General features: G+C 67.1%; 1 protein-coding gene across 2 annotated transcripts in view; it reads left to right on the forward strand.

Annotated features, from left to right (window-relative positions):
* The window catches only part of MACROD1 (MACRO domain containing 1), a 116,763-nt gene that overhangs the window by 96,242 nt on the left and 12,641 nt on the right, over nucleotides 1-7,880 (forward strand). The gene's annotated exons all lie outside the window — the stretch shown is intronic.

Raw genomic sequence — 7,880 nt, forward strand, 5'->3', positions numbered from 1 at the left:
CCAGCCAGTGGGGTGGCTCGAGGCCCCCACCTGTGGGCCCAGGTGCAGCAGGTCTGGCGGGGTCTGAGCTAAGTGCTCTGCAGAGACTGGGTGCCTGCGGAGGGGAAGGTGCAAGTGATGGGGGTGCTGGGTTGCCCAGCAACCACCACGCCACCGTGCTGCTGCCCGGGAGGGATTCTTAAAGAGCTGAGGAGAGGCCGGCCTTTCAGGGGCTGAGGCGCCCTGCATACCAATGGCTGCTCCAGGCTCCCCTCCTGCCTCCTCTCTCCTCCCCCTGAGTGGAGCCCAGCTGGGCGGGGGAGGGAGCCCTGGTGGGGGCCTTGGCACAGCACCCCCAGGCCTGCACAGAAGGGAGCTGAGCCCCGCGGGCCTCCCCCACCGCTTCCCCTTCACGGAGCTCCAGTTTTAGGGCCAGAAGAAACAGCCTCTGGCGGGGTAACCCAGAGGGGCCGGTACCCCGGGGCGGGCAGTGTCCTGGAGCCCTACTCCCCCCCCACCCCGGGAGTCCCCTGTGCCTTACAGAGAGCAGTGTCTCCGGCCTCAGGACCCTCATGGCCCCAGAGAGGGGGCGCCCTGGGGTCTCCCGTCCCATCTGCAGGTGGAGGGGCTGCACTGGGGGCAGCAGCGGACCCTGGGGAGCCTGAGGACTGAGCCCTCTCGGGAGCTTGCCCGGCCCTACCTGCGGGGGGCACCAGCAGGCAGGGGCCGCCCCTGTGGCCTCACACACCAGGAGCTCCCTCCCTCACCCTCGCTGACCACTTGGAGAGCCAACCCCTCACCCCTTGCCAGCCTGTCTCCGTGTTCCCCAGCTGGCCCCTGGGAGCTCAGCAGGGTCACCCTCGGCCACCACCTCCCCCCCCCCAGGAGCCCTTCGGTCCGCTCCGCCTCCCCTCCAAGGAGGTCTTGGTGAGGGGTCTGCTCCAGCCTGTTGCTCCTGGCCAACACCTACCCTGGCTCCCTGTGGCCATGCCGGGAGGGAGGCCGGGTCTGGCTGCTGCTACCTTCGGCTCAGCCACAACCCCCCAGAGCCTTCCCCCACCCATATTCACTGGGGGGAGGATGAACAGCCCCACCCACAGTGTCTCTCATGCCCACCTCTGGGCTGCAGGGACAGTCAAAGCCGACGGGTCCTGCTCCCCAGGCTGTGTAAAGGGCAGAGGGTGAGGCCCACCCCTGGACAGGGCCTGGCTCCAAAGGCGGTTACAGGAGGCCCCTTAGCCTGGTAGTCAGGGGAGGCCTCTCAGCGGAGGTGACACTTCCAGACCTGAAGGATGAGGAGCCTGGTGGAGGGAGGGGCCTGTGTAACAGTCCTGGGGCGCATCAGAGCAGGCCCCTGGGGCAGCAGTGCGGACGGACGCACTGTGCTCTCCCCAAGGGGAAGACGGGCTGGTTCTGAGTACTGTGGGAAGCCATGTGAGTTCTAAGCAGGGAAGTGACATGATCTAATTTATATTTTAAAACGATCATCTGAACAACCACTTTGGAGAGCAATTTGGCAACAGCCAGTGAAGTCGAGACGCGCACACTGCCGCCCGCAGACCCACTTCCAGGTGTGTGCCCAGGGACGGGCGTGCGCAGGGCGGTGTGTGCCCAGGGACGGGCGTGCGCAGGGCGGTGTGTGCCCAGGGACGGGCGTGCACAGGGCCACTGCAGCTGCGTGTGCAAGAGGCAGCGCTTGGTCCTGGCGGGGGGGGGGGTGCCGAGGCGTTGGGACAGCCCCTGTCTGGAATATTATACAGCGGTGAAAACAGGCCGCCTCTGGTGCCTGGGCTGCTGGCTAAGTCTCTCAAGCACCCCGAGGACATCACCGTCAATCCCAGGAGAACAGTTGTATGCAAAACTAAGACCTGCAGGCCTGGGTGACCTCAGTTGCAGGGCATATGATGCACACGACTAAAGGGACACCCCAGATGCAGGGTGGGGGGGCAGCGTCAGCTCTTCTGGGTCCTTGCATTTGTGGGCTGGGTGGTGAGTCAAGGGGCCGTGTGCGTGTGTCCTTACCTATAAAATCAAGAGGAAAGAATCCCTGGTCTCTGGAGAGGACAGTGGAGGGTAAGGGCAGCCGAGAAGGGACGTGGTGTGAGGGACATGTGGGACCTAGTGGGGAAGTTAGGAACGGAGCTGACAGCCCGGGCTGCTCACCCCCGGCCCGGGTGCCTTGGGCCCCAGCTTCCAGCTGCCTCCAAGCCCGACCCCAAACCCTCGGACCCCAAACCCCTAGCATTCAGACCCCCTTTGCTTTGCACTTAAGTAGTCCCAGGCTCCAAGGGGAAACGGAGCTAGCAGAGGGCTGAGTCCGCCTGGGGTCACCCCTGGAGCGGGGGAGGGGCCTTGACCTTCCAGAGGCTGGTTGGGCCCAGCCCAGGCACCGCCTGCCATCTGGCCCCAAGGCCGCTAGGGACCTGGGTCTGGGCTCCCCCACCTGCCCAGGCCCCTCCCCCAGGACGCTCTCGCATACCTCCCCCCTCCCACCCGCCAGGCTCTCCTGGCCCCCCCATTCCTGCCTAGATGGAGATGCACCCGGCTGGCTGGGACCCAAGCCATCTCGTCCTAATTGGGTTTCAGGGAGGCTCATGGTTATGCTAATAGGGGCCGCTGAGCGCCAGCCCAGGGCTGGGGGAGGGGCAGCACGCGCAGCCGGGGAGGGTCTCCCACTCCTGGCAGCACCCCGTGGGCCCCGACATAGCTTGCCCACTCCAGACCCGCTGCCCATGTCCCAGTGACCTTGGGCCAGTCTCGGGCCCCGAGCCCCAGGGCCTCTGCTGAGTGCAGAGTGGCAGCAGCTCCAAGGCTCTTGGGGGGGGGAGGAAGCGAAAGACTCCCCCAGAACCGCTTGGCCCCTCGCCTGCCCAGGGAACCTGCTCCACAAATGCCTTATTAACTATTTTTGGTTCTGTTTAGTGTCTGGAAGGTCCCCAGGGCAACGTGAATGGGCCCCGTGGGAGCCCACGGGTGACTCACTTGTCTTTTGCTCTTTGTTTATGAACAGGATCCAATTTGGGTCAATGAGCATGAAGTCCTTGCGCCAGCAAACACCCGGACAGCCGCAGACCGGGACGGCGCCGGGGCGAGGGGGCGTCCAGGGGGCTTGGGTATAGCTCGGAGGGGACAGGGTGGCCAGGGGTGGGGGAGAGGGGGGTAGAGAAGCCGGGGCGGCCAGGGTCGGGCAGGGATGGGCATGAGGGAAGGGCAGCGGGGAGCTGGGAGGCGTGAGGCAGGGGTGAGGGAGCAAGGGGGCCCTGGCCCGGGCTTGTGGGAAGGAAGAGCCCAAGGGGGAGAGCTGACAGCGAGGCCCAGCTGGTCCTGCCGCCCCCAGCGGGTGTGGGGACGCCCACGGCCCTGTTCAGAGAAGACGGAGCTGGGGCTCAGTCCTGGAGGCCATAGGCTGATCCAGCCAAGCGGGTGCTCAGGGCCCAGGCTCCCTGAAGCCTCAGCTTCGCCGCCACTGCCTCTGTCGGGTGCTTACCTGCGCCTCGGTTTCCCCAGCTGCGCTCCCGCGGCTCTCCTCGGAGGCTGGTGGGCGGCCTGGCCAGGCGAGAGCTGCGGCGTGCGCTGGTGAACCGCGCACCCGAGGCTCCCAGGCCACAACCACCTCAGAGGCTATTCAAGCCTGCACCCCCAGCCCGTGGGGCGACAGCGGCCGGGGCCCACTGGGGTCGGGACCTGCAGAGGCCGTGGGCTCTGCCCGGCCACTGCCTCTCCGGCTGTCTCTGTCTGAGTGTGGGGAGGGGTTGTATACACGGAGCTGGGGGTGTGGGGCGCAGGCGGGGCCTGTGTGCAGCTGGCGCTGATCACGATGCACGCTGCCACGGTGAGACCCCCGCCCCCCAAGTCCGGGGAGTGTCCAGTCAAGCGCCCACTTCCCACTGGGCAGCCGCCTCGAAGGAGCGTGACCTTGGTCTGGCGCAACGGAACTTGTCAAATGCGGCTACTGCTCGCGCAGCTTGAGACGCCTTTGAACTCACTTGTTTTATCTTCACAAATACAGTGCGTTTCACTGGATTCCATCCTGGGGCGTTTCTAATCTAAAAGGTTTTGAACGACTTGACTTGAGCCCCCCCTCCCCCCCACCCGTGACAAGGGATACTCACAAGGCCAGCGGGAAGTGGGGGACGCAGCCATGTTGATTTCCCAACAACAAACTCCCCAGCAGGGTTTAGGGGTGTCCAGAGCCCTCTCACAGATGCCAGTGCCGTGCCGGGCTCCGGGGGCTGGAGACAGTGGGTGCTCAGCCGGCGCCCGGGGCGGGGTGCTCTGGTTGAGGGACAGGCGCTGTGGGGCCCTCAGCCCACTCCTGCCCCTGCCTGGGGTCTGGGGTGCGCTCTTCACAGCTGGACCCCCTGTTCAGCAGACCCTTCCCGCCACCGCCCACCGGCCACACTTCCCCCGCCTGTGACATGGGCCAGCCTCTGGGGCTAACAGTAATTCCCGTCCACATCCAGCTCTCTCTCAGCTGTCCCGGGCTAGAGGGTGGGCCTGCCTATCCCTGTCCAGAGCCTGGCCCAGAGGAGGCGGGCGCTGATGTGCCAAATCACAGGGAGCTGAGATTGGTCTCAAGGGAGGCTGGGGCAAGTGGGCCAGGCCACAGGGCAGGGTGATTTGGGGGAGCAGCACCCAGCTCCCTTAGCCAGGGGGTCGAGGCCAGCACAGATGCAGGAGGCAGTGGGCAGGGGCCCCGCCACACAGGGCTGTGTCTGCCGCAAAGTCACTGCTGTGCCCGCTCGCCCGGCTTCTCCCTGGCCCAGTAACCTGCTCAGCGCTTTCCTTGGGTCACTGAGTGTCCTCTCTGGTGGCCCAGCCCCCGCCAGCGCGCCCACCCCCATCAGGTTGGAGGATTTAGTCCCTGTCAGGGAGAAGCCGAGGCCGAGTCCACCCCGTGTCACCACCTCCAGCGGCCCTTGGCCCCTGCCCTCCCCCCCAGCTCTTGCCTCCCAGCAGCTCCAGGCCAAGACGGGCCCTCGCTGGATAGTGGAGACCAGGCTTCCGGGCCCAGCAGCCCCTGCTGCCCAGCTGGGCGTCCCCACCCATAACCTGCCATCAGGGTCTGAGGCTTGTTGGTGGGCACCCGCAGAGCCCAGGGCCCATGCTGGGAGCGGGGGCACTGTTGTGGGGGAGCCATGCGGGGGGAGGGTGTGGGGGGCAGGGAGCAGGAGGCTCTTAGCTGGACCGCGGAGGCTGGAGGCATGCCCAGGAGAGTGCCACCAGGCAGGGGCTCTAGACCTGGGGGTGCAGGGAGCACCCCTCCAGGCTGACTCGAGTGGGGGAGCAGTGAGGGGCTCTCCCTGGAAATGGGGTGAGGACCTGAGTGTCAGGGAGACAGCAGAGAGCAGGCGAGGGAGGGTGATGCGTGAGCAGGGGTACCTGGGGCTGTTCTTTATTCTGAGAGCAAAGGGCTTTGGGGGGCTCATGGGGAAGCAGGGGGCATTCGGGCTGCGCTGTGCGCTTTTTTGTGGCTCCGCTCTCCCGCCTGTGACATGGGCCAGAAGAGGAAGCTGCTCCCAGGGTGGGCAGGGTCCCTGGCTCCGCCGCCCCCCAGCCCCGAGGGGGCCGTGAGGCCGTCAGGGCGCATCACGTGAGCAGGGCCAGTCCGCCCGGCTGGTGCTCGTGACCTGCTCAGTGACAAAATCGCCGTCCCAGACGCCGGCGCCGTGGGCCCACCAGGATCTAGTCGTCGTTCTTACTTAAGAAGGGGTCACATTGGTGGCCCAACGTCTTGGGGCCCTGAGACACATGCTTATGTGCTGCCCAGGCACTCAGGGAAGTGTTAACCGGGGCTGGGGGTGGGAAAGAGAAGAGGGGGTGTCTGTGACCTAGAGGCAGCCCTTGCCTCTCACCCCTGTCACCTGGCCCTTGCCCGGGCCCCACTGCCAGCAGAGCCGGGCACCCGCCCCGTAGCCACTGGGCCGTCCTGCCTGGCAGGTCCCCCGCCTGGCTCGGACAGGAGCCCAGTGCCCGTCCCCCGTCACCCACCGCTCAGCCGTCACCACACCCCCAGCAGCCAGGGGCTTCCAGACAGCAGCGCGAGGGGTAGGAACGTGGGTGCTGGCCCCCAGCCACGAGCACCTCCACACCCTCACCTGGGCTAGTGCCGGTTACGATTTAGAGCCTGAAACCAATCTGAGGGGAGCTGGGTGGGGGGACAGGAGAAGGTGGTCGTGTAGGTGCGGTGAGGTGGGAAGGGCCAGCTCTGGTCTGGGCAGGAGATGGGAACTGCCTGCTTCTTTCAAGTGGGGGCCAGGCATGCCGGGGGGAGACTTCTGGAGCCACTGGGCCCAGTTGTAGGGCCTTGGGCAGCCTTCTGGGAGCTGAAGGGGTGTCCCAGCCCCTGGAGAGAGGGTCAGTCAGGCCCATGGGAAGGAGTCGCAGGGGAGCTGGCCCAGACCACGCTCCCCCACCCCCACCCCCGCTCTGCCAAGCTCTGTGGGAAGGGCACACTCCTAGGGCATCTGCCCAGCCCCGACAGGCCCAGGCTGGTCCTCTTGGGCCGCTCTGAGCGCCCAGCCCCAGGGCCGCCCACCCTCTCCCACCTGTGGCAGGAAAATTCCGAGGGCTGTGAAGTCCTCCCCTGCCCAGACCCACCCCCTCAGGCCCGGCTGGAGGCTGCGGGCACAGCTCGTGAGTGTCCCACTGGGCAGGGCCCCCCTGGTGTGTGTGGGGGTGCGGGAAGGTGGGGGCTGGGCGGCCCTCTGACAGGGGCCTGCGGCACGGGCCGCCCCTCCCCCAGCCTCCCAGGCAAGCCGCCAGCCCTTTGGCACGGCCCCTGAGCGGGAGTCTGCTGGTTTGCGGCTGTGTTAATTAAGAGAGAGGTGATGGGGGAGGCGGGGGAGGGCTGAGGGGTCGGCTTCCAGCAGCTGCCTGGACTGCCCCAGAGCCAGCGGGTCCCCTGAGCCCAGGCCTCCTGGGCTCCGGCGGGGCTGTCCAGGTGGGAAGCCCCTGTCTCCAGGAGCCCCAGCCCCTCACCTCCTCAGGCAGGCCTGCCGGCCAGGGGTGGAGAGGGCCTCCGAGGGCCTTGTGCTCCGCCCGGCTGTGGGCTGTGGAGGGGCAGGCCCCGCCTGGCCAGTGGGGTGGCCCACGGCCATCCCACATCTGCCCCGAGATGACCTGCCTTGAGGCCTGGCTCTGGGTTTCAGTCCCACGACTGCCACTGCTGAACTGGACCTCAGCCTGGCTTCCCTCCTTTGCAGCTCGGGGGCCACGGTGCCCCCTTGTGGCATCATTGTGACGGGAAGTGGGGTGTTCTCTGTGGGGGGCACTCGCGGCAAACTCCTCGCCCGCTCAGCCCAGCCCGCTCAGCCCAGCCCTTGGGCTTTAGGCCACACCCAGGCCCTCATGCCGCCGCCCCACGATGCCCGCAGGCTCCGGCCTCGCCCTCCGGCGGTGCCCCCCCGCCCTGGAGGGCCCAGCTGCCCCCCACCTCTCCATCTTAATTAGCTGCTTGTATTAATCTCGCAAGTAACGTGGCAACTTGCAGCCCTGGGTTTTCAGGCTGTGGAATTAATTATTCCCCAAGCGAAGAGCTGTCAGCTCTGGGAGACCGGGCGCTCGGAGCTGCCCCGACACCACTTAGCAGCGTCCACAGCGGCACCGGGCGGCCCGGCCTGTGGCCCGGCGGGGTCGGCCCCCCCGGCCCCCACGGCGTCCCCCTCACAGCCCCTGGGGAGGGGGCTCCGGAGGCTGAAGGAGGAGCCAGGCCCCGCGGGTCAGCTGGGGGAGAAGCGCAGCCGCCCCCACCTGGGCTGCCCCTGGGCACACCTGGCCTTCTGCCGCCACTTCCTGCCTCGAGCCTGTGGAGCCGTGTGGCTGCAAGCTGAGAGTGGGCGAAGGGCGGGTGGGGCCACCTCACCTGGTCCGCAGTCAGCCTGTGGGCAGGGGAGGGGCAG

The sequence above is a fragment of the Condylura cristata genome, unplaced genomic scaffold, assembly GCF_000260355.1.
Source record: "Condylura cristata isolate star-nosed mole 26May11 unplaced genomic scaffold, ConCri1.0 scaffold00015, whole genome shotgun sequence".
Lineage (NCBI taxonomy): Eukaryota > Metazoa > Chordata > Mammalia > Eulipotyphla > Talpidae > Condylura > Condylura cristata.